At 43.5% G+C, this 19,454-nt stretch overlaps 59 non-coding genes across 59 annotated transcripts; all 59 read right to left on the bottom strand.

Annotated features, from left to right (window-relative positions):
- Nucleotides 1–336: 336 nt before the first annotated feature.
- On the bottom strand, nt 337–409 carry TRNAF-GAA (transfer RNA phenylalanine (anticodon GAA)). Its single transcript has one exon. It is a non-coding gene; the product is annotated as a tRNA-Phe (tRNA).
- A 1,230-nt stretch (nt 410–1,639) lies between these two features.
- On the bottom strand, nt 1,640–1,712 carry TRNAF-GAA (transfer RNA phenylalanine (anticodon GAA)). Its single transcript has one exon. It is a non-coding gene; the product is annotated as a tRNA-Phe (tRNA).
- Nucleotides 1,713–2,092: 380 nt separating this feature from the next.
- On the bottom strand, nt 2,093–2,164 carry TRNAF-AAA (transfer RNA phenylalanine (anticodon AAA)). Its single transcript has one exon. It is a non-coding gene; the product is annotated as a tRNA-Phe (tRNA).
- A 380-nt stretch (nt 2,165–2,544) lies between these two features.
- On the bottom strand, nt 2,545–2,617 carry TRNAF-GAA (transfer RNA phenylalanine (anticodon GAA)). Its single transcript has one exon. It is a non-coding gene; the product is annotated as a tRNA-Phe (tRNA).
- Nucleotides 2,618–2,695: 78 nt separating this feature from the next.
- TRNAS-UGA (transfer RNA serine (anticodon UGA)) lies at nt 2,696–2,768 on the bottom strand. The gene has a single exon. It is a non-coding gene; the product is annotated as a tRNA-Ser (tRNA).
- Nucleotides 2,769–2,846: 78 nt separating this feature from the next.
- On the bottom strand, nt 2,847–2,919 carry TRNAF-GAA (transfer RNA phenylalanine (anticodon GAA)). Its single transcript has one exon. It is a non-coding gene; the product is annotated as a tRNA-Phe (tRNA).
- A 228-nt stretch (nt 2,920–3,147) lies between these two features.
- Nucleotides 3,148–3,220, bottom strand: TRNAF-GAA (transfer RNA phenylalanine (anticodon GAA)). Its single transcript has one exon. It is a non-coding gene; the product is annotated as a tRNA-Phe (tRNA).
- A 78-nt stretch (nt 3,221–3,298) lies between these two features.
- TRNAF-GAA (transfer RNA phenylalanine (anticodon GAA)) lies at nt 3,299–3,371 on the bottom strand. Its single transcript has one exon. It is a non-coding gene; the product is annotated as a tRNA-Phe (tRNA).
- A 78-nt stretch (nt 3,372–3,449) lies between these two features.
- On the bottom strand, nt 3,450–3,522 carry TRNAF-GAA (transfer RNA phenylalanine (anticodon GAA)). Its single transcript has one exon. It is a non-coding gene; the product is annotated as a tRNA-Phe (tRNA).
- A 78-nt stretch (nt 3,523–3,600) lies between these two features.
- Nucleotides 3,601–3,673, bottom strand: TRNAF-GAA (transfer RNA phenylalanine (anticodon GAA)). The gene has a single exon. It is a non-coding gene; the product is annotated as a tRNA-Phe (tRNA).
- A 229-nt stretch (nt 3,674–3,902) lies between these two features.
- On the bottom strand, nt 3,903–3,975 carry TRNAF-GAA (transfer RNA phenylalanine (anticodon GAA)). Its single transcript has one exon. It is a non-coding gene; the product is annotated as a tRNA-Phe (tRNA).
- A 78-nt stretch (nt 3,976–4,053) lies between these two features.
- Nucleotides 4,054–4,126, bottom strand: TRNAF-GAA (transfer RNA phenylalanine (anticodon GAA)). The gene has a single exon. It is a non-coding gene; the product is annotated as a tRNA-Phe (tRNA).
- Nucleotides 4,127–4,204: 78 nt separating this feature from the next.
- On the bottom strand, nt 4,205–4,277 carry TRNAF-GAA (transfer RNA phenylalanine (anticodon GAA)). The gene has a single exon. It is a non-coding gene; the product is annotated as a tRNA-Phe (tRNA).
- A 530-nt stretch (nt 4,278–4,807) lies between these two features.
- Nucleotides 4,808–4,880, bottom strand: TRNAF-AAA (transfer RNA phenylalanine (anticodon AAA)). The gene has a single exon. It is a non-coding gene; the product is annotated as a tRNA-Phe (tRNA).
- A 228-nt stretch (nt 4,881–5,108) lies between these two features.
- TRNAF-GAA (transfer RNA phenylalanine (anticodon GAA)) lies at nt 5,109–5,181 on the bottom strand. Its single transcript has one exon. It is a non-coding gene; the product is annotated as a tRNA-Phe (tRNA).
- A 78-nt stretch (nt 5,182–5,259) lies between these two features.
- TRNAF-AAA (transfer RNA phenylalanine (anticodon AAA)) lies at nt 5,260–5,332 on the bottom strand. The gene has a single exon. It is a non-coding gene; the product is annotated as a tRNA-Phe (tRNA).
- Nucleotides 5,333–5,410: 78 nt separating this feature from the next.
- On the bottom strand, nt 5,411–5,483 carry TRNAF-GAA (transfer RNA phenylalanine (anticodon GAA)). Its single transcript has one exon. It is a non-coding gene; the product is annotated as a tRNA-Phe (tRNA).
- A 78-nt stretch (nt 5,484–5,561) lies between these two features.
- On the bottom strand, nt 5,562–5,634 carry TRNAF-GAA (transfer RNA phenylalanine (anticodon GAA)). Its single transcript has one exon. It is a non-coding gene; the product is annotated as a tRNA-Phe (tRNA).
- A 529-nt stretch (nt 5,635–6,163) lies between these two features.
- Nucleotides 6,164–6,236, bottom strand: TRNAF-GAA (transfer RNA phenylalanine (anticodon GAA)). Its single transcript has one exon. It is a non-coding gene; the product is annotated as a tRNA-Phe (tRNA).
- A 78-nt stretch (nt 6,237–6,314) lies between these two features.
- Nucleotides 6,315–6,387, bottom strand: TRNAF-AAA (transfer RNA phenylalanine (anticodon AAA)). Its single transcript has one exon. It is a non-coding gene; the product is annotated as a tRNA-Phe (tRNA).
- A 229-nt stretch (nt 6,388–6,616) lies between these two features.
- On the bottom strand, nt 6,617–6,689 carry TRNAF-GAA (transfer RNA phenylalanine (anticodon GAA)). Its single transcript has one exon. It is a non-coding gene; the product is annotated as a tRNA-Phe (tRNA).
- A 228-nt stretch (nt 6,690–6,917) lies between these two features.
- TRNAF-GAA (transfer RNA phenylalanine (anticodon GAA)) lies at nt 6,918–6,990 on the bottom strand. The gene has a single exon. It is a non-coding gene; the product is annotated as a tRNA-Phe (tRNA).
- A 229-nt stretch (nt 6,991–7,219) lies between these two features.
- TRNAF-GAA (transfer RNA phenylalanine (anticodon GAA)) lies at nt 7,220–7,292 on the bottom strand. The gene has a single exon. It is a non-coding gene; the product is annotated as a tRNA-Phe (tRNA).
- A 78-nt stretch (nt 7,293–7,370) lies between these two features.
- On the bottom strand, nt 7,371–7,443 carry TRNAF-GAA (transfer RNA phenylalanine (anticodon GAA)). The gene has a single exon. It is a non-coding gene; the product is annotated as a tRNA-Phe (tRNA).
- A 529-nt stretch (nt 7,444–7,972) lies between these two features.
- On the bottom strand, nt 7,973–8,045 carry TRNAF-GAA (transfer RNA phenylalanine (anticodon GAA)). Its single transcript has one exon. It is a non-coding gene; the product is annotated as a tRNA-Phe (tRNA).
- Nucleotides 8,046–8,123: 78 nt separating this feature from the next.
- On the bottom strand, nt 8,124–8,196 carry TRNAF-GAA (transfer RNA phenylalanine (anticodon GAA)). The gene has a single exon. It is a non-coding gene; the product is annotated as a tRNA-Phe (tRNA).
- A 229-nt stretch (nt 8,197–8,425) lies between these two features.
- On the bottom strand, nt 8,426–8,498 carry TRNAF-GAA (transfer RNA phenylalanine (anticodon GAA)). The gene has a single exon. It is a non-coding gene; the product is annotated as a tRNA-Phe (tRNA).
- A 78-nt stretch (nt 8,499–8,576) lies between these two features.
- On the bottom strand, nt 8,577–8,649 carry TRNAF-GAA (transfer RNA phenylalanine (anticodon GAA)). The gene has a single exon. It is a non-coding gene; the product is annotated as a tRNA-Phe (tRNA).
- Nucleotides 8,650–9,480: 831 nt separating this feature from the next.
- On the bottom strand, nt 9,481–9,553 carry TRNAF-GAA (transfer RNA phenylalanine (anticodon GAA)). The gene has a single exon. It is a non-coding gene; the product is annotated as a tRNA-Phe (tRNA).
- Nucleotides 9,554–9,631: 78 nt separating this feature from the next.
- TRNAF-GAA (transfer RNA phenylalanine (anticodon GAA)) lies at nt 9,632–9,704 on the bottom strand. Its single transcript has one exon. It is a non-coding gene; the product is annotated as a tRNA-Phe (tRNA).
- A 380-nt stretch (nt 9,705–10,084) lies between these two features.
- On the bottom strand, nt 10,085–10,156 carry TRNAF-AAA (transfer RNA phenylalanine (anticodon AAA)). The gene has a single exon. It is a non-coding gene; the product is annotated as a tRNA-Phe (tRNA).
- A 380-nt stretch (nt 10,157–10,536) lies between these two features.
- Nucleotides 10,537–10,609, bottom strand: TRNAF-GAA (transfer RNA phenylalanine (anticodon GAA)). The gene has a single exon. It is a non-coding gene; the product is annotated as a tRNA-Phe (tRNA).
- Nucleotides 10,610–10,838: 229 nt separating this feature from the next.
- TRNAF-GAA (transfer RNA phenylalanine (anticodon GAA)) lies at nt 10,839–10,911 on the bottom strand. The gene has a single exon. It is a non-coding gene; the product is annotated as a tRNA-Phe (tRNA).
- Nucleotides 10,912–11,140: 229 nt separating this feature from the next.
- On the bottom strand, nt 11,141–11,213 carry TRNAF-GAA (transfer RNA phenylalanine (anticodon GAA)). Its single transcript has one exon. It is a non-coding gene; the product is annotated as a tRNA-Phe (tRNA).
- Nucleotides 11,214–11,441: 228 nt separating this feature from the next.
- Nucleotides 11,442–11,514, bottom strand: TRNAF-AAA (transfer RNA phenylalanine (anticodon AAA)). Its single transcript has one exon. It is a non-coding gene; the product is annotated as a tRNA-Phe (tRNA).
- Nucleotides 11,515–11,742: 228 nt separating this feature from the next.
- On the bottom strand, nt 11,743–11,815 carry TRNAF-GAA (transfer RNA phenylalanine (anticodon GAA)). Its single transcript has one exon. It is a non-coding gene; the product is annotated as a tRNA-Phe (tRNA).
- Nucleotides 11,816–11,893: 78 nt separating this feature from the next.
- Nucleotides 11,894–11,966, bottom strand: TRNAF-GAA (transfer RNA phenylalanine (anticodon GAA)). The gene has a single exon. It is a non-coding gene; the product is annotated as a tRNA-Phe (tRNA).
- Nucleotides 11,967–12,496: 530 nt separating this feature from the next.
- On the bottom strand, nt 12,497–12,569 carry TRNAF-GAA (transfer RNA phenylalanine (anticodon GAA)). The gene has a single exon. It is a non-coding gene; the product is annotated as a tRNA-Phe (tRNA).
- Nucleotides 12,570–13,101: 532 nt separating this feature from the next.
- TRNAF-GAA (transfer RNA phenylalanine (anticodon GAA)) lies at nt 13,102–13,174 on the bottom strand. The gene has a single exon. It is a non-coding gene; the product is annotated as a tRNA-Phe (tRNA).
- A 78-nt stretch (nt 13,175–13,252) lies between these two features.
- Nucleotides 13,253–13,325, bottom strand: TRNAF-AAA (transfer RNA phenylalanine (anticodon AAA)). Its single transcript has one exon. It is a non-coding gene; the product is annotated as a tRNA-Phe (tRNA).
- Nucleotides 13,326–14,008: 683 nt separating this feature from the next.
- TRNAF-GAA (transfer RNA phenylalanine (anticodon GAA)) lies at nt 14,009–14,081 on the bottom strand. The gene has a single exon. It is a non-coding gene; the product is annotated as a tRNA-Phe (tRNA).
- A 228-nt stretch (nt 14,082–14,309) lies between these two features.
- TRNAF-GAA (transfer RNA phenylalanine (anticodon GAA)) lies at nt 14,310–14,382 on the bottom strand. The gene has a single exon. It is a non-coding gene; the product is annotated as a tRNA-Phe (tRNA).
- A 78-nt stretch (nt 14,383–14,460) lies between these two features.
- Nucleotides 14,461–14,533, bottom strand: TRNAF-GAA (transfer RNA phenylalanine (anticodon GAA)). Its single transcript has one exon. It is a non-coding gene; the product is annotated as a tRNA-Phe (tRNA).
- A 78-nt stretch (nt 14,534–14,611) lies between these two features.
- Nucleotides 14,612–14,684, bottom strand: TRNAF-GAA (transfer RNA phenylalanine (anticodon GAA)). The gene has a single exon. It is a non-coding gene; the product is annotated as a tRNA-Phe (tRNA).
- Nucleotides 14,685–15,214: 530 nt separating this feature from the next.
- TRNAF-GAA (transfer RNA phenylalanine (anticodon GAA)) lies at nt 15,215–15,287 on the bottom strand. Its single transcript has one exon. It is a non-coding gene; the product is annotated as a tRNA-Phe (tRNA).
- Nucleotides 15,288–15,365: 78 nt separating this feature from the next.
- TRNAF-GAA (transfer RNA phenylalanine (anticodon GAA)) lies at nt 15,366–15,438 on the bottom strand. Its single transcript has one exon. It is a non-coding gene; the product is annotated as a tRNA-Phe (tRNA).
- A 78-nt stretch (nt 15,439–15,516) lies between these two features.
- On the bottom strand, nt 15,517–15,589 carry TRNAF-AAA (transfer RNA phenylalanine (anticodon AAA)). The gene has a single exon. It is a non-coding gene; the product is annotated as a tRNA-Phe (tRNA).
- Nucleotides 15,590–15,819: 230 nt separating this feature from the next.
- TRNAF-GAA (transfer RNA phenylalanine (anticodon GAA)) lies at nt 15,820–15,892 on the bottom strand. Its single transcript has one exon. It is a non-coding gene; the product is annotated as a tRNA-Phe (tRNA).
- A 78-nt stretch (nt 15,893–15,970) lies between these two features.
- On the bottom strand, nt 15,971–16,043 carry TRNAF-GAA (transfer RNA phenylalanine (anticodon GAA)). The gene has a single exon. It is a non-coding gene; the product is annotated as a tRNA-Phe (tRNA).
- Nucleotides 16,044–16,573: 530 nt separating this feature from the next.
- On the bottom strand, nt 16,574–16,646 carry TRNAF-GAA (transfer RNA phenylalanine (anticodon GAA)). Its single transcript has one exon. It is a non-coding gene; the product is annotated as a tRNA-Phe (tRNA).
- Nucleotides 16,647–16,875: 229 nt separating this feature from the next.
- Nucleotides 16,876–16,956, bottom strand: TRNAF-AAA (transfer RNA phenylalanine (anticodon AAA)). Its single transcript is given in 2 exon segments — nt 16,876–16,911; nt 16,920–16,956. It is a non-coding gene; the product is annotated as a tRNA-Phe (tRNA).
- Nucleotides 16,957–17,185: 229 nt separating this feature from the next.
- Nucleotides 17,186–17,258, bottom strand: TRNAF-AAA (transfer RNA phenylalanine (anticodon AAA)). The gene has a single exon. It is a non-coding gene; the product is annotated as a tRNA-Phe (tRNA).
- A 230-nt stretch (nt 17,259–17,488) lies between these two features.
- TRNAF-GAA (transfer RNA phenylalanine (anticodon GAA)) lies at nt 17,489–17,561 on the bottom strand. Its single transcript has one exon. It is a non-coding gene; the product is annotated as a tRNA-Phe (tRNA).
- Nucleotides 17,562–17,941: 380 nt separating this feature from the next.
- TRNAF-GAA (transfer RNA phenylalanine (anticodon GAA)) lies at nt 17,942–18,014 on the bottom strand. Its single transcript has one exon. It is a non-coding gene; the product is annotated as a tRNA-Phe (tRNA).
- Nucleotides 18,015–18,243: 229 nt separating this feature from the next.
- On the bottom strand, nt 18,244–18,316 carry TRNAF-GAA (transfer RNA phenylalanine (anticodon GAA)). The gene has a single exon. It is a non-coding gene; the product is annotated as a tRNA-Phe (tRNA).
- A 228-nt stretch (nt 18,317–18,544) lies between these two features.
- Nucleotides 18,545–18,617, bottom strand: TRNAF-GAA (transfer RNA phenylalanine (anticodon GAA)). Its single transcript has one exon. It is a non-coding gene; the product is annotated as a tRNA-Phe (tRNA).
- Nucleotides 18,618–18,695: 78 nt separating this feature from the next.
- Nucleotides 18,696–18,768, bottom strand: TRNAF-GAA (transfer RNA phenylalanine (anticodon GAA)). The gene has a single exon. It is a non-coding gene; the product is annotated as a tRNA-Phe (tRNA).
- A 229-nt stretch (nt 18,769–18,997) lies between these two features.
- TRNAF-AAA (transfer RNA phenylalanine (anticodon AAA)) lies at nt 18,998–19,070 on the bottom strand. The gene has a single exon. It is a non-coding gene; the product is annotated as a tRNA-Phe (tRNA).
- A 230-nt stretch (nt 19,071–19,300) lies between these two features.
- On the bottom strand, nt 19,301–19,373 carry TRNAF-GAA (transfer RNA phenylalanine (anticodon GAA)). Its single transcript has one exon. It is a non-coding gene; the product is annotated as a tRNA-Phe (tRNA).
- Between the last annotated feature and the right edge of the window lie 81 nt (nt 19,374–19,454).

Genomic DNA, 19,454 nt, shown 5'->3' with positions numbered 1-19,454 from the left:
TAATTTAGTGACCAAAACCTCCGGACCAGGTACCGGGATGAGAAGAGAAAAAGAAACGGGAACCGCGGATAAAAAGTAGCCGAGGCTTAAAATGCATGGAGTAGCACACGAGTCTGTTTGGGGTAACTTGTTTCCAAGTTTTGACTATAGGGGCGCTAGAGATGCCGATGCCCTATTCAAGTATGCCTCCCTATTTCCTTTCATATCCAGGGGTTATTAATCTGAGGTCTAACGCTCTTCCAACTGAGATATTTCGGCTCTTGTTCAAGCAGCTAGGGAATTTTTCCTGAAGCAAATAATTTACTTTAAGATACACGACCCAAAAAGCTCTCGTGTTGCCGAAACCCGGGATCGAACCAGGGACCTTTAGATCTTCAGTCTAACGCTCTCCCAACTGAGCTATTTCGGCTCATATTCAAGCAGCTAGGGAATTTTTCCTGAAGCAAATAATTTACTTTAAGATACACGATCCAAAAACCTCTCCTGTTGCCGAAACCCGGGATCGAACCAGGGACCTTCAGATTTTCAGTCTAACGCCCTCCCATCTGAGCTATTTCGGCTCTCTTTCATGAAACCAGGGAAACTTTTCTGAAGCAAATAATTTACTCTAAGATATACTATCCAAAAATATTACATATTGCCGAAACCTGGGATCAAACCAGGGACCTTTAGATCTTCAGTCTAACGCTCTCCCAACTAAGCTATTTCGGCTCTTTTTCTTGTAACTAGGGACACTTTCCTTGGGAAAAAAGTTTACCTTAATGTACACGGCCCAGAAAGCTTTCATGTTGCCGAAACCCGGGATCGAACCAGGCCCTTTAGATCTTCAGTCTAACGCCCTCCCAACTGAGCTATTTCGGCTCTCTTTCATGAAACCAGGGAAACTTTTCTGAAGCAAATAATTTACTTTAAGATATACTATCCAAAAAGAATTCATATTGCCGAAACCTGGGATCAAACCAGGGACCTTCAGATCTTTAGTCTAACCTCAGATTAATAACCCCTGGATATGAAAGGCAAGCAAAACTGGGCGTTTTCAAATAGTATCGCCATGTGGCGCCCTCAGACGTCAAAACGTAGAACTTTGTCACCCCATGCAGACGACGCAGTATGAATTGTACGGTTGTACCGGCAAGGCCTAGTAAACGTAAACGGGTTTTTTGTGTCTTCGATGTTAAGTTGAAGACATTAAATATTTTCAAAAAATGCCTAGCAAACGCTGTTCTTACGAAAGTTGTCATTTGATTTATCAAATTAATAGTTTAATCTAATTTTTACATAAATAAAAAACCAAAAGCCTACCTAATTTAGTGACCAAAACCTCCGGACCAGGTACCGGGATGAGAAGAGAAAAAGAAACGGGAACCGCGGATAAAAAGTAGCCGAGGCTTAAAATGCATGGAGTAGCACACGAGTCTGTTTGGGGTAACTTGTTTCCAAGTTTTGACTATAGGGGCGCTAGAGATGCCGATGCCCTATTCAAGTATGCCTCCCTATTTCCTTTCATATCCAGGGGTTATTAATCTGAGGTCTAACGCTCTTCCAACTGAGATATTTCGGCTCTTGTTCAAGCAGCTAGGGAATTTTTCCTGAAGCAAATAATTTACTTTAAGATACACGACCCAAAAAGCTCTCGTGTTGCCGAAACCCGGGATCGAACCAGGGACCTTTAGATCTTCAGTCTAACGCTCTCCCAACTGAGCTATTTCGGCTCATATTCAAGCAGCTAGGGAATTTTTCCTGAAGCAAATAATTTACTTTAAGATACACGATCCAAAAACCTCTCCTGTTGCCGAAACCCGGGATCGAACCAGGGACCTTTAGATTTTCAGTCTAACGCCCTCCCATCTGAGCTATTTCGGCTCTCTTTCATGAAACCAGGGAAACTTTTCTGAAGCAAATAATTTACTCTAAGATATACTATCCAAAAATATTTCATATTGCCGAAACCTGGGATCAAACCAGGGACCTTTAGATCTTCAGTCTAACACTCTCCCAACTAAGCTATTTCGGCTCTTTTTCTTGTATCTAGGGACACTTTCCTTGGGAAAAAAGTTTACTTTAATATACACGACCCAGAAAGCTTTCATGTTGCCGAAACCCGGGATCGAACCAGGACCTTTAGATCTTTAGTCTAACGCTCTTCCAACTGAGCTATTTCGGCTCTTGTTCAAGCAGCTAGGGAATTTTTCCTGAAGAAAATAATTTACTTTAAGATATACGATCCAAAAACCTCTCCTGTTGCCGAAACCTAGGATCGAACCAGGGACCTTTAGATCTTCAGTCTAACACTCTCCCAACTGAGCAATTTCGACTCATATTCACGCAGCTAGGGAATTTTTCCTGAAGAAAATAATTTACTTTAAGATACACGACCCAAACACCTCTGCTGTTGCCGAAACCCGAGATCGAACCAGGGACCTTTAGATCTTCAGTCTAACGCTCTCCCAACTGAGCTATTTCGCCTCTTATTCATGCAACCAGGTAAAATTTCCTGAAGCAAATAATTTACTTTAAGATACTCGACCCATAAAGCTCTCGTGATGCCGAAACCCGGGATCGAACCAGGGACCTTTAGATCTTCAGTCTAACGCTCTCCCAACTGAGCTATTTCGGCTCATGTTCAAGCAACTTGGGAATTTTTCCTGAAGAAAGTAATTTACCTTAAGGTACACGATCCAAAAACCTCTCCTGTTGCCGAAACCCGGGATCAAACCAGGGACCTTTAGATCTCAAGTCTAACGCTCTCTCAACTGAGCTATTTCTGCTCTCGTTCATGCAACCAGGTAAACTTTCCTGAAGCAAATAATTTACTTTAAGATACACGACCCAAAAAGCTCTCGTGTTGCCGAAACCCGGGATCGAACCAGGGACCTTTAGATCTTCAGTCTAACGCTCTCCCAACTGAGCTATTTCGGCTCTTATTCATGTAAACAGCGAACCTTTCCTTAGGAAAACCGTTTACTTTAATGTACACGACCCAAAAAGCTTTCATATTGCCGAAACCCGGGATCGAACCAGGGACCTCTAGATCTTCAGTCTAACGCTCTCCCAACTGAGCTTTTCGGCTCTTTTTTATGCAACCAGGTAAACTTTCCTGAAGCAAATAATTTACTTTAAGATACTCGACCCAAAAAGCTCTCGTGATGCCGAAACCCGGGATCGAACCAGGGACCTTTAGATCTTCAGTCTAACGCTCTCCCAACTGAGCTATTTCGGCTCATATTCAAGCAGCTAGGGAATTTTTCCTGAAGAAAGTAATTTACCTTAAGGTACACGACCCAAAAAGCTCTCGTGTTGCCGAAACCCGGGATCGAACCAGGGACCTTTAGATCTTCAGTCTAACGCTCTCCCAACTGAGCTATTTCGGCTCATACTCAAGCAGCTAGGGAATTTTTCCTGAAGCAAATAATTTAATTTAAGATAGACGACCCAAAAAGCTCTCGTGTTGCCGAAACCCGGGATCGAACCAGGGACCTTTAGATCTTCAGTCTAACGCTCTCCCAACTGAGCTATTTCGGCTCATATTCAAGCAGCTAGGGAATTTTTCCTGAAGCAAATAATTTAATTTAAGATAGACGACCCAAAAAGCTCTCGTGTTGCCGAAACCCGGGATCGAACCAGGGACCTTTAGATCTTCAGTCTAACGCTCTCCCAACTGAGCTATTTCGGCTCATATTCAAAGCGCTAGGGAATTTTTCCTGAAGAAAGTAATTTACCTTAAGGTACACGACCCAAAAAGCTCTCGTGTTGCCGAAACCCGGGATCGAAACAGGGACCTTTAGATCTTCAGTCTAACGCTCTCCCAACTGAGCTATTTCGGCTCACATTCAAGCAGCTAGGGAATTTTTCCTGAAGCAAATAATTTACTTTAAGATATACTATCCAAAAAGATTTCATATTGCCGAAACCTGGGATCAAACCAGGGACCTTTAGATCTTCAGTCTAACGCTCTCCCAACTGAGCTATTTCGGCTCATATTCAAGCAGCTAGGGAATTTTTCCTGAAGAAAGTAATTTACCTTAAGGTACACGACCCAAAAAGCTCTCGTGTTGCCGAAACCCGGGATCGAACCAGGGACCTTTAGATCTTCAGTCTAACGCTCTCCCAACTGAGCTATTTCGGCTCATATTCAAGCCGCTAGGGAATTTTTCCTGAAGCAAGTAATTTGCTTTAAGATACACGACCCAAAAAGCTCTCGTGTTGCCGAAACCCGGGATCGAACCAGGGACCTTTAGATCTTCAGTCTAACGCTCTCCCAACTGAGCTATTTCGGCTCATATTCAAGCAGCTAGGGAATTTTTCCTGAAGCAAATAATTTACTTTAAGATACACGATCCAAAAACCTCTCCTGTTGCCGAAACCCGGGATCGAACCAGGGACCTTTAGATTTTCAGTCTAACGCCCTCCCATCTGAGCTATTTCGGCTCCCTTTCATGAAACCAGGGAAACTTTTCTGAAGCAAATAATTTACTCTAAGATATACTATCCAAAAATATTACATATTGCCGAAATCTGGGATCAAACCAGGGACCTTTAGATCTTCAGTCTAACGCTCTCCCAACTAAGCTATTTCGGCTCTTTTTCTTGTAACTAGGGACACTTTCCTTGGGAAAAAAGTTTACCTTAATGTACACGACCCAGAAAGCTTTCATGTTGCCGAAACCCGGGATCGAACCAGGCCCTTTAGATCTTCAGTCTAACGCCCTCCCAACTGAGCTATTTCGGCTCTCTTTCATGAAACCAGGGAAACTTTTCTGAAGCAAATAATTTACTTTAAGATATACTATCCAAAAAGAATTCATATTGCCGAAACCTGGGATCAAACCAGGGACCTTCAGATCTTTAGTCTAACGCTCTTCCAACTGAGGTATTTCGGCTCTTATTCATGTAAACAGCGAACCTTTCCTTAGGAAAACAGTTTACTTTAATGTACACGACCCAAAAAGCTTTCATATTGCCGAAACCCGGGATCGAACCAGGGACCTCTAGATCTTCAGTCTAACGCTCTCCCAACTGAGCTTTTCGGCTCTTATTTATGCAACCAGGTAAACTTTCCTGAAGCAAATAATTTACTTTAAGATACTCGACCCAAAAAGCTCTCGTGATGCCGAAACCCGGGATCGAACCAGGGACCTTTAGATCTTCAGTCTAACGCTCTCCCAACTGAGCTATTTCGGCTCATATTCAAGCAGCTAGGGAATTTTTCCTGAAGAAAGTAATTTACCTTAAGGTACACGACCCAAAAAGCTCTCGTGTTGCCGAAACCCGGGATCGAACCAGGGACCTTCAGATCTTTAGTCTAACGCTCTTCCAACTGAGCTATTTCGGCTCATATTCAAGCAGCTAGGGAATTTTTCCTGAAGCAAATAATTTACTTTAAGATACACGACCCAAAAAGCTCTCGTGTTGCCGAAACCCGGGATCGAACCAGGGACCTTTAGATCTTCAGTCTAACGCTCTCCCAACTGAGCTATTTCGGCTCTTATTCATGCAACCAGGTAAAATTTCCTGAAGCAAATAATTTACTTTAAGATACTCGACCCATACAGCTCTCGTGATGCCGAAACCCGGGATCGAACCAGGGACCTTTAGATCTTCAGTCTAACGCTCTCCCAACTGAGCTATTTCGGCTCAAGTTCAAGCAACTTGGGAATTTTTCCTGAAGAAAGTAATTTACCTTAAGGTACACGATCCAAAAACCTCTCCTGTTGCCGAAACCCGGGATCAAACCAGGGACCTTTAGATCTTAAGTCTAACGCTCTCTCAACTGAGCTATTTCTGCTCTCGTTCATGCAACCAGGTAAACTTTCCTGAAGCAAATAATTTACTTTAAGATACACGACCCAAAAAGCTCTCGTGTTGCCGAAACCCGGGATCGAACCAGGGACCTTTACATTACACTCTAACGCTCTCCCAACTGAGCTATTTCGGCTCTTATTCATGTAAACAGCGAACCTTTCCTTAGGAAAACAGTTTACTTTAATGTACACGACCCAAAAAGCTTTCATATTGCCGAAACCCGGGATCGAACTAGGGACCTCTAGATCTTCAGTCTAACGCTCTCCCAACTGAGCTTTTCGGCTCTTATTTATGCAACCAGGTAAACTTTCCTGAAGCAAATAATTTACTTTAAGATACTCAACCCAAAAAGCTCTCGTGATGCCGAAACCCGGGATCGAACCAGGGACCTTTAGATCTTCAGTCTAACGCTCTCCCAACTGAGCTATTTCGGCTCATATTCAAGCAGCTAGGGAATTTTTCCTGAAGAAAGTAATTTACCTTAAGGTACACGACCCAAAAAGCTCTCGTGTTGCCGAAACCCGGGATCGAACCAGGGACCTTCAGATCTTTAGTCTAACGCTCTTCCAACTGAGGTATTTCGGCTCTTGTTCAAGCAGCTAGGGAATTTTTCCTGAAGCAAATAATTTACTTTAAGATACACGACCCAAAAAGCTCTCGTGTTGCCGATACCCGGGATCGAACCAGGGACCTTTAGATCTTCAGTCTAACGCTCTCCCAACTGAGCTATTTCGGCTCATATTCAAGCAGCTAGGGAATTTTTCCTGAAGCAAATAATTTACTTTAAGATACTCGACCCAAAAAGCTCTCGCGATGCCGAAACCCGGGATCGAACCAGGGACCTTTAGATCTTCAGTCTAACGCTCTCCCAACTGAGCTATTTCGGCTCATATTCAAGCAGCTAGGGAATTTTTCCTGAAGAAAGTAATTTACCTTAAGGTACACGACCCAAAAAGCTCTCGTATTTCCGAAACCCGGGATCGAACCAGGGACCTTTAGATCTTCAGCCTAACGCTCTCGCAACTGAGCTTTTCGGCTCTTATTCATGCAACCAGGTAATCTTTCCTGAAGCAAATAATTTACTTTAAGATACTCGACCCAAAAAGCTCTCGTGATGCCGAAACCCGGGATCGAACCAGGGACCTTTAGATCTTCGGTCTAACGCTCTCCCAACTGAGCTATTTCGGCTCATATTCAAGCAGCTAGGGAATTTTTCCTGAAGAAAGTAATTTACCTTAAGGTACACGACCCAAAAAGCTCTCGTGTTAACGAAACCCGGGATCGAACCAGGGACCTTTAGATCTTCAGTCTAACGCTCTCCCAACTGAGCTATTTCGGCTCATATTCAAGCAGCTAGAGAATTTTTCCTGAAGAAAGTAATTTACCTTAAGGTACACGACCCAAAAAGCTCTCGTGTTGCCGAAACCCGGGATCGAACCAGGGACCTTTAGATCTTCAGTCTAACGCTCTCCCAACTGAGCTATTTCGGCTCATACTCAAGCAGCTAGGGAATTTTTCCTGTAGCAAATAATTTAATTTAAGATAGACGACCCAAAAAGCTCTCGTGTTGCCGAAACCCGGGATCGAACCAGGGACCTTTAGATCTTCAGTCTAACGCTCTCCCAACTGAGCTATTTCGGCTCACATTCAAGCAGCTAGGGAATTTTTCCGGAAGCAAATAATTTACTTTAAGATACACGACCCAAAAAGCTCTCGTATTTCCGAAACCCGGGATCGAACCAGGGACCTTTAGATCTTCAGTCTAACGCTCTCGAAACTGAGCTTTTCGGCTCTTATTCATGCAACCAGGTAATCTTTCCTGAAGCAAATTATTTACTTTAAGATACTCGACCCAAAAAGCTCTCGCGATGCCGAAACCCGGGATCGAACCAGGGACCTTTAGATCTTCAGTCTAACGCTCTCCCAACTGAGCTTTTTCGGCTCATATTCAAGCAGCTAGGGAATTTTTCCTGAAGAAAGTAATTTACCTTAAGTTACACGACCCAAAAAGCTCTCGTATTTCCGAAACCCGGGATCGAACCAGGGACCTTTAGATCTTCAGCCTAACGCTCTCGCAACTGAGCTTTTCGGCTCTTATTCATGCAACCAGGTAATCTTTCCTGAAGCAAATAATTTACTTTAAGATACTCGACCCAAAAAGCTCTCGTGATGCCGAAACCCGGGATCGAACCAGGGACCTTTAGATCTTCGGTCTAACGCTCTCCCAACTGAGCTATTTCGGCTCATATTCAAGCAGCTAGGGAATTTTTCCTGAAGAAAGTAATTTACCTTAAGGTACACGACCCAAAAAGCTCTCGTGTTGCCGAAACCCGGGATCGAACCAGGGACCTTTAGATCTTCAGTCTAACGCTCTCCCAACTGAGCTATTTCGGCTCATATTCAAGCCGCTAGGGAATTTTTCCTGAAGCAAGTAATTTACTTTAAGATACACGACCCAAAAAGCTCTCGTGTTGCCGAAACCCGGGATCGAAAAAGGGACCTTTAGATCTTCAGTCTAACGCTCTCCCAACTGAGCTATTTCGGCTCACATTCAAGCAGCTAGGGAATTTTTCCTGAAGCAAATAATTTACTTTAAGATATACTATCCAAAAAGATTTCATATTGCCGAAACCTGGGATCAAACCAGGGACCTTTAGATCTTCAGTCTAACGCTCTCCCAACTGAGCTATTTCGGCTCATATTCAAGCAGCTAGGGAATTTTTCCTGAAGAAAGTAATTTACCTTAAGGTACACGACCCAAAAAGCTCTCGTGTTGCCGAAACCCGGGATCGAACCAGGGACCTTTAGATCTTCAGTCTAACGCTCTCCCAACTGAGCTATTTCGGCTCATATTCAAGCCGCTAGGGAATTTTTCCTGAAGCAAGTAATTTGCTTTAAGATACACGACCCAAAAAGCTCTCGTGTTGCCGAAACCCGGGATCGAACCAGGGACCTTTAGATCTTCAGTCTAACGCTCTCCCAACTGACCTCTTTCGGCTCATATTCAAGCAGCTAGGGAATTTTTCCTGAAGCAAATAATTTACTTTAAGATACACGATCCAAAAACCTCTCCTGTTGCCGAAACCCGGGATCGAACCAGGGACCTTTAGATTTTCAGTCTAACGCCCTCCCATCTGAGCTATTTCGGCTCCCTTTCATGAAACCAGGGAAACTTTTCTGAAGCAAATAATTTACTCTAAGATATACTATCCAAAAATATTACATATTGCCGAAATCTGCGATCAAACCAGGGACCTTTAGATCTTCAGTCTAACGCTCTCCCAACTAAGCTATTTCGGCTCTTTTTCTTGTAACTAGGGACACTTTCCTTGGGAAAAAAGTTTACCTTAATGTACACGACCCAGAAAGCTTTCATGTTGCCAAAACCCGGGATCGAACCAGGCCCTTTAGATCTTCAGTCTAACGCCCTCCCAACTGAGCTATTTCGGCTCTCTTTCATGAAACCAGGGAAACTTTTCTGAAGCAAATAATTTACTTTAAGATATACTATCCAAAAAGAATTCATATTGCCGAAACCCGGGATCGAACCAGGGACCTCTAGATCTTCAGTCTAACGCTCTCCCAACTGAGCTTTTCGGCTCTTATTTATGCAACCAGGTAAACTTTCCTGAAGCAAATAATTTACTTTAAGATACTCGACCCAAAAAGCTCTCGTGATGCCGAAACCCGGGATCGAACCAGGGACCTTTAGATCTTCAGTCTAACGCTCTCCCAACTGAGCTATTTCGGCTCATACTCAAGCAGCTAGGGAATTTTTCCTGAAGCAAATAATTTAATTTAAGATAGACGACCCAAAAAGCTCTCGTGTTGCCGAAACCCGGGATCGAACCAGGGACCTTTAGATCTTCAGTCTAACGCTCTCCCAACTGAGCTATTTCGGCTCATATTCAAGCAGCTAGGGAATTTTTCCTGAAGCAAATAATTTAATTTAAGATAGACGACCCAAAAAGCTCTCGTGTTGAAGAAACCCGGGATCGAACCAGGGACCTTTAGATCTTCAGTCTAACGCTCTCCCATCTGAGCTATTTCGGCTCTCTTTCATGAAACCAGGGAAACTTTTCTGAAGCAAATAATTTACTCTAAGATATACTATCCAAAAATATTTCATATTGCCGAAACCTGGGATCAAACCAGGGACCTTTAGATCTTCAGTCTAACGCTCTCCCAACTAAGCTATTTCGGCTCTTTTTCTTTTAACTAGGGACACTTTCCTTGGGAAAAAAGTTTACTTTAATTTACACGACCCAGAAAGCTTTCATGTTGCCGAAACCCGGGATCGAACCAGGACCTTTAGATCTTTAGTCAAACGCTCTTCCAACTGAGCTATTTCGGCTCTTGTTCAAGCAGCTAGGGAATTTTTCCTGAAGAAAATAATTTACTTTAAGATACACGATCCAAAAACCTCTCCTGTTGCCGAAACCTAGGATCGAACCAGGGACCTTTAGATCTTCAGTCTAACGCACTCCCAACTGAGCTATTTCGGCTCATATTCAAGCAGCTAGGGAATTTTTCCTGAAGAAAATAATTTACTTTAAGATACACGACCCAAACACCTCTGCTGTTGCCGAAACCCGAGATCGAACCAGGGACCTTTAGATCTTCAGTCTAACGCTCTCCCAACTGAGCTATTTCGGCTCTTATTCATGCAACCAGGTAAAATTTCCTGAAGCAAATAATTTACTTTAAGATACTCGACCCATAAAGCTCTCGTGATGCCGAAACCCGGGATCGAACCAGGGACCTTTAGATCTTCAGTCTAACGCTCTCCCAACTGAGCTATTTCGGCTCATGTTCAAGCAACTTGGGAATTTTTCCTGAAGAAAGTAATTTACCTTAAGGTACACGATCCAAAAACCTCTCCTGTTGCCGAAACCCGGGATCAAACCAGGGACCTTTAGATCTTAAGTCTAACGCTCTCTCAACTGAGCTATTTCTGCTCTCGTTCATGCAACCAGGTAAACTTTCCTGAAGCAAATAATTTACTTTAAGATACACGACCCAAAAAGCTCTCGTGTTGCCGAAACCCGGGATCGAACCAGGGACCTTTAGATCTTCAGTCTAACGCTCTCCCAACTGAGCTATTTCGGCTCATATTCAAGCCGCTAAAGAATTTTTCCTGAAGCAAGTAATTTGCTTTAAGATACACGACCCAAAAAGCTCTCGTGTTGCCGAAACCCGGGATCCAACCAGGGACCTTTAGATCTTCAGTCTAACGCTCTCCCAACTGAGCTATTTCGGCTCATATTCAAGCAGCTAGGGAATTTTTCCTGAAGCAAATAATTTACTTTAAGATACACGATCCAAAAACCTCTCCTATTGCCGAAACCCGGGATCGAACCAGGGACCTTTAGATTTTCAGTCTAACGCTCTCCCAACTAAGCTATTTCGGCTCTTTTTCTTGTAACTAGGGACACTTTCCTTGGGAAAAAAGTTTACCTTAATGTACACGACCCAGAAAGCTTTCATGTTGCCGAAACCCGGGATCGAACCAGGCCCTTTAGATCTTCAGTCTAACGCCCTCCCAACTGAGCTATTTCGGCTCTCTTTCATGAAACCAGGGAAACTTTTCTGAAGCAAATAATTTACTTTAAGATATACTATCCAAAAAGAATTCATATTGCCGAAACCTGGGATCAAACCAGGGACCTTCAGATCTTTAGTCTAACGCTCTTCCAACTGAGGTATTTCGGCTCTTATTCATGTAAACAGCGAACCTTTCCTTAGGAAAACAGTTTACTTTAATGTACACGACCCAAAAAGCTTTCATATTGCCGAAACCCGGGATCGAACCAGGGACCTCTAGATCTTCAGTCTAACGCTCTCCCAACTGAGCTTTTCGGCTCTTATTTATGCAACCAGGAAAACTTTCCTGAAGCAAATAATTTACTTTAAGATACTCGACCCAAAAAGCTCTCGTGATGCCGAAACCCGGGATCGAACCAGGGACCTTTAGATCTTCAGTCTAACACTCTCCCAACTGAGCTATTTCGGCTCATATTCAAGCAGCTAGGGAATTTTTCCTGAAGAAAGTAATTTACCTTAAGGTACACGACCCAAAAAGCTTTCGTGTTGCCGAAACCCGGGATCGAACCAGGGACCTTTAGATCTTCAGTCTAACGCTCTCCCAACTGAGCTATTTCGGCTCATACTCAAGCAGCTAGGGAATTTTTCCTGAAGCAAATAATTTAATTTAAGATAGACGACCCAAAAAGCTCTCGTGTTGCCGAAACCCGGGATCGAACCAGGGACCTTTAGATCTTCAGTCTAACGCACTCCCAACTGAGCTATTTCGGCTCATATTCAAGCAGCTAGGGAATTTTTCCTGAAGCAAATAATTTAATTTAAGATAGACGACCCAAAAAGCTCTCGTGTTGCCGAAACCCGGGATCGAACCAGGGAACTTTAGATCTTCAGTCTAACGCTCTCCCAACTGAGGTATTTCGGCTCACATTCAAGCATCTAGGGAATTTTTCCGGAAGCAAATAATTTACTTTAAGATACACGACCCAAAAAGCTCTCGTATTTCCGAAACCCGGGATCGAACCAGGGACCTTTAGATCTTCAGTCTAACGCTCTCGCAACTGAGCTTTTCGGCTCTTATTCATGCAACCAGGTAATCTTTCCTGAAGCAAATAATTTACTTTAAGATACTCGACCCAAAAAGCTCTCGTGATGCCGAAACCCGGGATCGAACCAGGGACCTTTAGATCTTCAGTCTAACGCTCTCCCAACTGAGCTATTTCGGCTCATATTCAAGCAGCTAGGGAATTTTTCCTGAAGAAAATAATTTACTTTAAGAGACACGATCCAAACACTTCTGCTGTTGCCAAAACCCGGGATCGAACCAGGGACCCTTTAGATCTTCAGTCTAACGCTCTCCCAACTAAGCTATTTCGGCTCTTTTTCATGTAACCAGGGACACTTTCCTTGGGAAAGCAGTTTACTTTAATGTACACGACCCAAAAAGCTTTCATGTTGCCGAAACCCGGGATCGAACCAGGGACCTTTAGATCTTCATTCTAACGCTCTCCCAACTGAGCTATTTCGGCTCTCATTCATGCAACCAGGTAAACTTTCCTGAAGCAAATAATTTACTTTAAGATACTCGACCCAAAAAGCTCTCGTGATGCTGAAACCCCGGATCGAACCAGGGACCTTTAGATCTTCAGTCTAACGCTCTCCCAACTGAGCTATTTCGGCTCATATTCAAGCCGCTAGGGAATTTTTCCTGAAGCAAGTAATTTACTTTAAGATACACGACCCAAAAAGCTCTCGTGTTGCCGAAACCCGGGATCGAACCAGGGACCTTTAGATCTTCAGTCTAACGCTCTCCCAACTGAGCTATTTCGGCTCACATTCAAGCAGCTAGGGAATTTTTCCTGAAGCAAATAATTTACTTTAAGATATACTATCCAAAAAGATTTCATATTGCCGAAACCTGGGATCAAACCAGGGACCTTTAGATCTTTAGTCTAACGCTCTTCCAACTGAGCTATTTCGGCTCTTGTTCAAGCAGCTAGGGAATTTTTCCTGAAGAAAATAATTTACTTTAAGATATACTATCCAAAAAGATTTCATATTGCCGAAACCTGGGATCAAACCAGGGACCTTTAGATCTTCAGTCTAACGCTCTCCCAACTAAGCTATTTCGGCTCTTTTTCATGTAACCAGGGACACTTTCCTTGGGAAAGCAGTTTACTTTAATGTACACGACCCAAAAAGCCTTCATGTTGCCGAAACCCGGGATCGAACCAGGGACCTTTAGATCTTCAGTCTAACGCTCTCCCAACTGATCTACTTCGGCTCACATTCAAGCAGCTAGGGAATTTTTCCTGAAGAAAGTAATTTACCTTAAGGTACACGACCCAAAAAGCTCTCGTGTTGCCGAAACGCGGGATCGAACCTGGGACCTTTAGATCTTCAGTCTAACGCTCTCCCAACTGAGCTATTTCGGCTCATATTCAAGCAGCTAGGTAATTTTTCCTGAAGCAAATAATTTACTTTAAGATACACGACCCAAAAAGCTCTCGTATTTCCGAAACCCGGGATCGAACCAGGGACCTTTATATCTTCAGTCTTACGCTCTCCCAACTGAGCAATTTCGGCTCATATTCACGCAGCTAGGGGAATTTTTGCTGAAGAAAATAATTTATTTTAAGATACACGATCCAAACACCTCTGCTGTTGCCGAAACCCGGGATCGAACCAGGGACCTTTAGATCTTCAGTCTAACGCTCTCCCAACTGAGCAATTTCGGCTCATATTCAATCAGCTAGGGAATTTTTCCTGAAGCAAATAATTTACTTTAAGATACACGACCCAAAAAGCTCTCGTATTTCCGAAACCCGGGATCGAACCAGGGACCTTTAGATCTTCAGTCTAACGCTCTCCCAACTGAGCTTTTCGGCTCTTATTCATGCAACCAGGTAAACTTTGCTGAAGCAAATAATTTACTTTAAGATAGACGACCCAAAAAGCTCTCGTGTTGCCGAAACCCGGGATCGAACCAGGGACCTTTAGATCTTCAGTCTAACGCTCTCCCAACTGAGCTATTTCGGCTCATATTCAAGCAGCTAGGGAATTTTTCCTGAAGAAAGTAATTTACCTTAAGGTACACGACCCAAAAAGCTCTCGTGTTGCCGAAACCCGGGATCGAACCAGGGACCTTTAGATCTTCAGTCTAACGCTCTCCCAACTGAGCTATTTCGGCTCATACTCAAGCAGCTAGGGAATTTTTCCTGAAGCAAATAATTTAATTTAAGATAAACGACCCAAAAAGCTCTCGTGTTGCCGAAACCCGGGATCGAACCAGGGACCTTTAGATCTTCAGTCTAACGCTCTCCCAACTGAGCTATTTCGGCTCATATTCAAACAGCTAGGGAATTTTTCCTGAAGCAAATAATTTAATTTAAGATAGACGACCCAAAAAGCTCTCGTGTTGCCGAAACCCGGGATCGAACCAGGGACCTTTACATCTTCAGTCTAACGCTCTCCCAACTGAGCTATTTCGGCTCACATTCAAGCAGCTAGGGAATTTTTCCGGAAGCAAATAATTTCCTTTAAGATTCACGACCCAAAAAGCTCTCGTATTTCCGAAACCCGGGATCGAACCAGGGACCTTTAGATCTTCAGTCTAACGCTCTCGCAACTGAGCTTTTCGGCTCTTATTCATGCAACCAGGTAATCTTTCCTGAAGCAAATAATTTACTTTAAGATACTCGACCCAAAAAGCTCTCGTGATGCCGAAACTCGGGATCGAACCAGGGACCTTTAGATCTTCATCCTAACGCTCTCCCAACTGAGCTATTTCGGCTCATATTCAAGCAGCTAGGGAATTTTTCCTGAAGAAAGTAATTTACCTTAAGGTACACGACCCAAAAAGCTCTCGTGTTGCCGAAACCCGGGATCGAACCAGGGACCTTTAGATCTTCAGTCTAACGCTCTCCCAACTGAGCTATTTCGGCTCATATTCAAGCAGCTAGGGAATTTTTCCTGAAGCAAGTAATTTACTTTAAGATACACGACCCAAAAAGCTCTCGTGTTGCCGAAACCCGGGATCGAACCAGGGACCTTTAGATCTTCAGTCTAACGCTCTCCCAACTGAGCTATTTCGGCTCACATTCAAGCAGCTAGGGAATTTTTCCTGAAGCAAATAATTTACTTTAAGATATACTATCCAAAAAGATTTCATATTGCCGAAACCTGGGATCAAACCAGGGACCTTTAGATCTTTAGTCTAACGCTCTTCCAACTGAGCTATTTCGGCTCTTGTTCAAGCAGCTAGGGAATTTTTCCTGAAGAAAATAATGTACTTTAAGAGACACGATCCAAACACTTCTGCTGTTGCCGAAACCCGGGATCGAACCAGGGACCCTTTAGATCTTCAGTCTAACGCTGTCCCAACTAAGCTATTTCGGCTCTCATTCATGCAACCAGGTAAACTTTCCTGAAGCAAATAATTTACTTTAAGATACTCGACCCAAAAAGCTCTCGTGATGCCGAAACCCGGGATCGAACCAGGGACCTTTAGATCTTCAGTCTAACGCTCTCCCAACTGAGCTATTTCGGCTCATATTCAAGCAGCTAGGGAATTTTTCCTGAAGAAAGTAATTTACCTTAAGGTACACGACCCAAAAAGCTCTCGTGTTGCCGAAACCCGGGATCGAACCAGGGACCTTTAGATCTTCAGTCTAACGCTCTCCCAACTGAGCTATTTCGGCTCATATTCAAGCAGCTAGGGAATTTTTCCTGAAGCAAATAATTTAATTTAAGATAGACGACCCAAAAAGCTCTCGTGTTGCCGAAACCCGGGATCGAACCAGGGACCTTTAGATCTTCAGTCTAACGCTCTCCCAACTGAGCTATTTCGTCTCACATTCAAGCAGCTAGGGAATTTTTCCGGAAGCAAATAATTTACTTTAAGATACACGACCCAAAAAGCTCTCGTATTTCCGAAACCCGGGATCGAACCAGGGACCTTTAGATCTTCAGTCTAACGCTCTCCCAACTGAGCTTTTCGGCTCTTATTCATGCAACCAGGTAAACTTTCCTGAAGCAAATAATTTACTTTAAGATACTCGACCCAAAAAGCTCTCGTGATGCCGAAATCCGGGATCGAACCAGGGACCTTTAGATATTCAGTCTAACGCTCTCCCAACTGAGCTATTTCGGCTCATATTCAAGCAGCTAGGGAATTTTTCCTGAAGAAAGTAATTTACCTTAAGGTACACGACCCAAAAAGCTCTCGTGTTGCCGAAACCCGGGATCGAACCAGGGACCTTTAGATCTTCAGTCTAACGCTCTCCCAACTGAGCTATTTCGGCTCATATTCAAGCAGCTAGGGAATTTTTCCTGAAGCAAGTAATTTACTTTAAGATACACGACCCAAAAAGCTCCCGTGTTGCCGAAACCCGGGATCGAACCAGGGACCTTTAGATCTTCAGTCTAACGCTCTCCCAACTGAGATATTTCGGCTCACATTCAAGCAGCTAGGGAATTTTTCCTGAAGCAAATAATTTACTTTAAGATATACTATCCAAAAAGATTTCATATTGCCGAAACCTGGGATCAAACCAGGGACCTTTAGATCTTTAGATCTTTAGTCTAACGCTCTTCCAACTGAGCTATTTCGGCTCTTGTTCAAGCAACTATCGAATTTTTCCTGAAGCAAGTAATTTACTTTAAGATACACGACCCAAAAAGCTCTCGTGTTGCCGAAACCCGGGATCGAACCATGGACCTTTCGATCTTCAGTCTAACGCTCTCCCAACTGAGCTATTTCGGCTCACATTCAAGCAGCTAGGGAATTTTTCCTGAAGCAAATAATTTACTTTAAGATATACTATCCAAAAAGATTTCATATTGCCGAAACCTGGGATCAAAGCAGGGAACTTTAGATCTTTAGTCTAACGCTCTTCCAACTGAGCTATTTCGGCTCTTGTTCAAGCAGCTAGGGAATTTTTCCTGAAGAAAATAATTTACTTTAAGAGACACGATCCAAACACTTCTGCTGTTGCCGAAACCCGGGATCGAACCAGGTACCCTTTAGATCTTCAGTCTAACGCTCTCCCAACTAAGCCATTTCGGCTCTTTTTCATGTAACCAGGGACACTTTCCTTGGGAAAGCAGTTTACTTTAATGTACACGACCCAAAAAGCTTTCATGTTGCCGAAACCCGGGATCGAACCAGGGACCTTGAGATCTTCAGTCTAACGCTCTCCCAACTAAGCTATTTCGGCTCTTTTTCATGTAACCAGGGACACTTTCCTTGGGAAAGCAGTTTACTTTAATGTACACGACCCAAAAAGCCTTCATGTTGCCGAAACCCGGGATCGAACCAGGGACCTTTAGATCTTCAGTCTAACGCTCTCCCAACTGATCTACTTCGGCTCACATTCAAGCAGCTAGGGAATTTTTCCTGAAGAAAGTAATTTACCTTAAGGTACACGACCCAAAAAGCTCTCGTGTTGCCGAAACGCGGGATCGAACCAGGGACCTTTAGATCTTCAATCTAACGCTCTCCAAACTGAGCTATTTCGGCTCATATTCAAGCAGCTAGGTAATTTTTCCTGAAGCAAATAATTTACTTTAAGATACACGACCCAAAAAGCTCTCGTGTTGCCGAAACCCGGGATCGAACCAGGGACCTTTAGATCTTCAGTCTAACGCTCTCCCAACTGAGCTATTTCGGCTCTTTTTTATGTAACCAGGGACACATTCCTTGGGAAAGCAGTTTACTTTAATGTACACGACCCAAAAAGCCTTCATGTTGCCGAAACCCGGGATCGAACCAGGGACCTTTAGATCTTCAGTCTAACGCTCTCCCAACTGATCTACTTCGGCTCACATTCAAGCAGCTAGGGAATTTTTCCTGAAGAAAGTAATTTACCTTAAGGTACACGACCCAAAAAGCTTTCATGTTGCCGAAATCCGGGATCGAACCAGGGACCTTTAGATCTTCAGTCTAACGCTCTCCCAACTGAGCTATTTCGGCTCACATTCAAGCAGCTAGGGAATTTTTCCGGAAGCAAATAATTTACTTTAAGATACACGACCCAAAAAGCTCTCGTATTTCCGAAACCCGGGATCGAACCAGGGACCTTTAGATCTTCAGTCTAACGCTCTCCCAACTGAGCTTTTCGGCTCTAATTCATGCGACCAGGTAAACTTTCCTGAAGCAAATAATTTACTTTAAGATACTCGACCCAAAAAGCTCTCGTGATGCCGAAATCCGGGATCGAACCAGGGACCTTTAGATCTTCAGTCTAACGCTCTCCCAACTGAGCTATTTCGGCTCATATTCAAGCAGCTAGGGAATTTTTCCTGAAGAAAGTAATTTACCTTAAGGTACACGACCCAAAAAGCTCTCGTGTTGCCGAAACCCGGGATCGAACCAGGGACCTTTAGATCTTCAGTCTAACGCTCTCCCAACTGAGCTATTTCGGCTCATATTCAAGCAGCTAGAGAATTTTTCCTGAAGCAAGTAATTTACTTTAAGATACACGACCCAAAAAGCTCTCGTATTGCCGAAACCCGGGATCGAACCAGGGACCTTTAGATATTCAGTCTAACGCTCTCCCAATTGAGCTATTTCGGCTCACATTCAAGCAGCTAGGGAATTTTTCCTGAAGCAAATAATTTACTTTAAGATATACTATCCAAAAAGATTTCATATTGCCGAAACCTGGGATCAAACCAGGGACCTTTAGATCTTTAGTCTAACGCTCTTCCAACTGAGCTATTTCGGCTCTTGTTCAAGCAGCTATCGAATTTTTCCTGAAGCAAGTAATTTACTTTAAGATACACGACCCAAAAAGCTCTCGTGTTGCCGAAACCCGGGATCGAACCAGGGACCCTTTAGATCTTCAGTCTAACGCTCTCCCAACTAAGCCATTTCGGCTCTTTTTCATGTAACCAGGGACACTTTCCTTGGGAAAGCAGTTTACTTTAATGTACACGACCCAAAAAGCTTTCATGTTGCCGAAACCCGGGATCGAACCAGGGACCTTTAGATCTTCAGTCTAACGCTCTCCCAACTGAGCTATTTCGGCTCACATTCAAGCAGCTAGGGAATTTTTCCTGAAGAAAATAATTTACCTTAAGGTACACGACCCAAAAAGCTCTCGTGTTTC

The sequence above is a fragment of the Phalangium opilio genome, unplaced genomic scaffold (assembly GCF_054372755.1).
Source record: "Phalangium opilio isolate 3A_F unplaced genomic scaffold, DU_Popi_V2 ptg000217l_1, whole genome shotgun sequence".
Taxonomy (NCBI): Eukaryota; Metazoa; Arthropoda; class Arachnida; order Opiliones; family Phalangiidae; genus Phalangium; species Phalangium opilio.
This window is presented reverse-complemented; position numbering and strand designations above follow the sequence as displayed.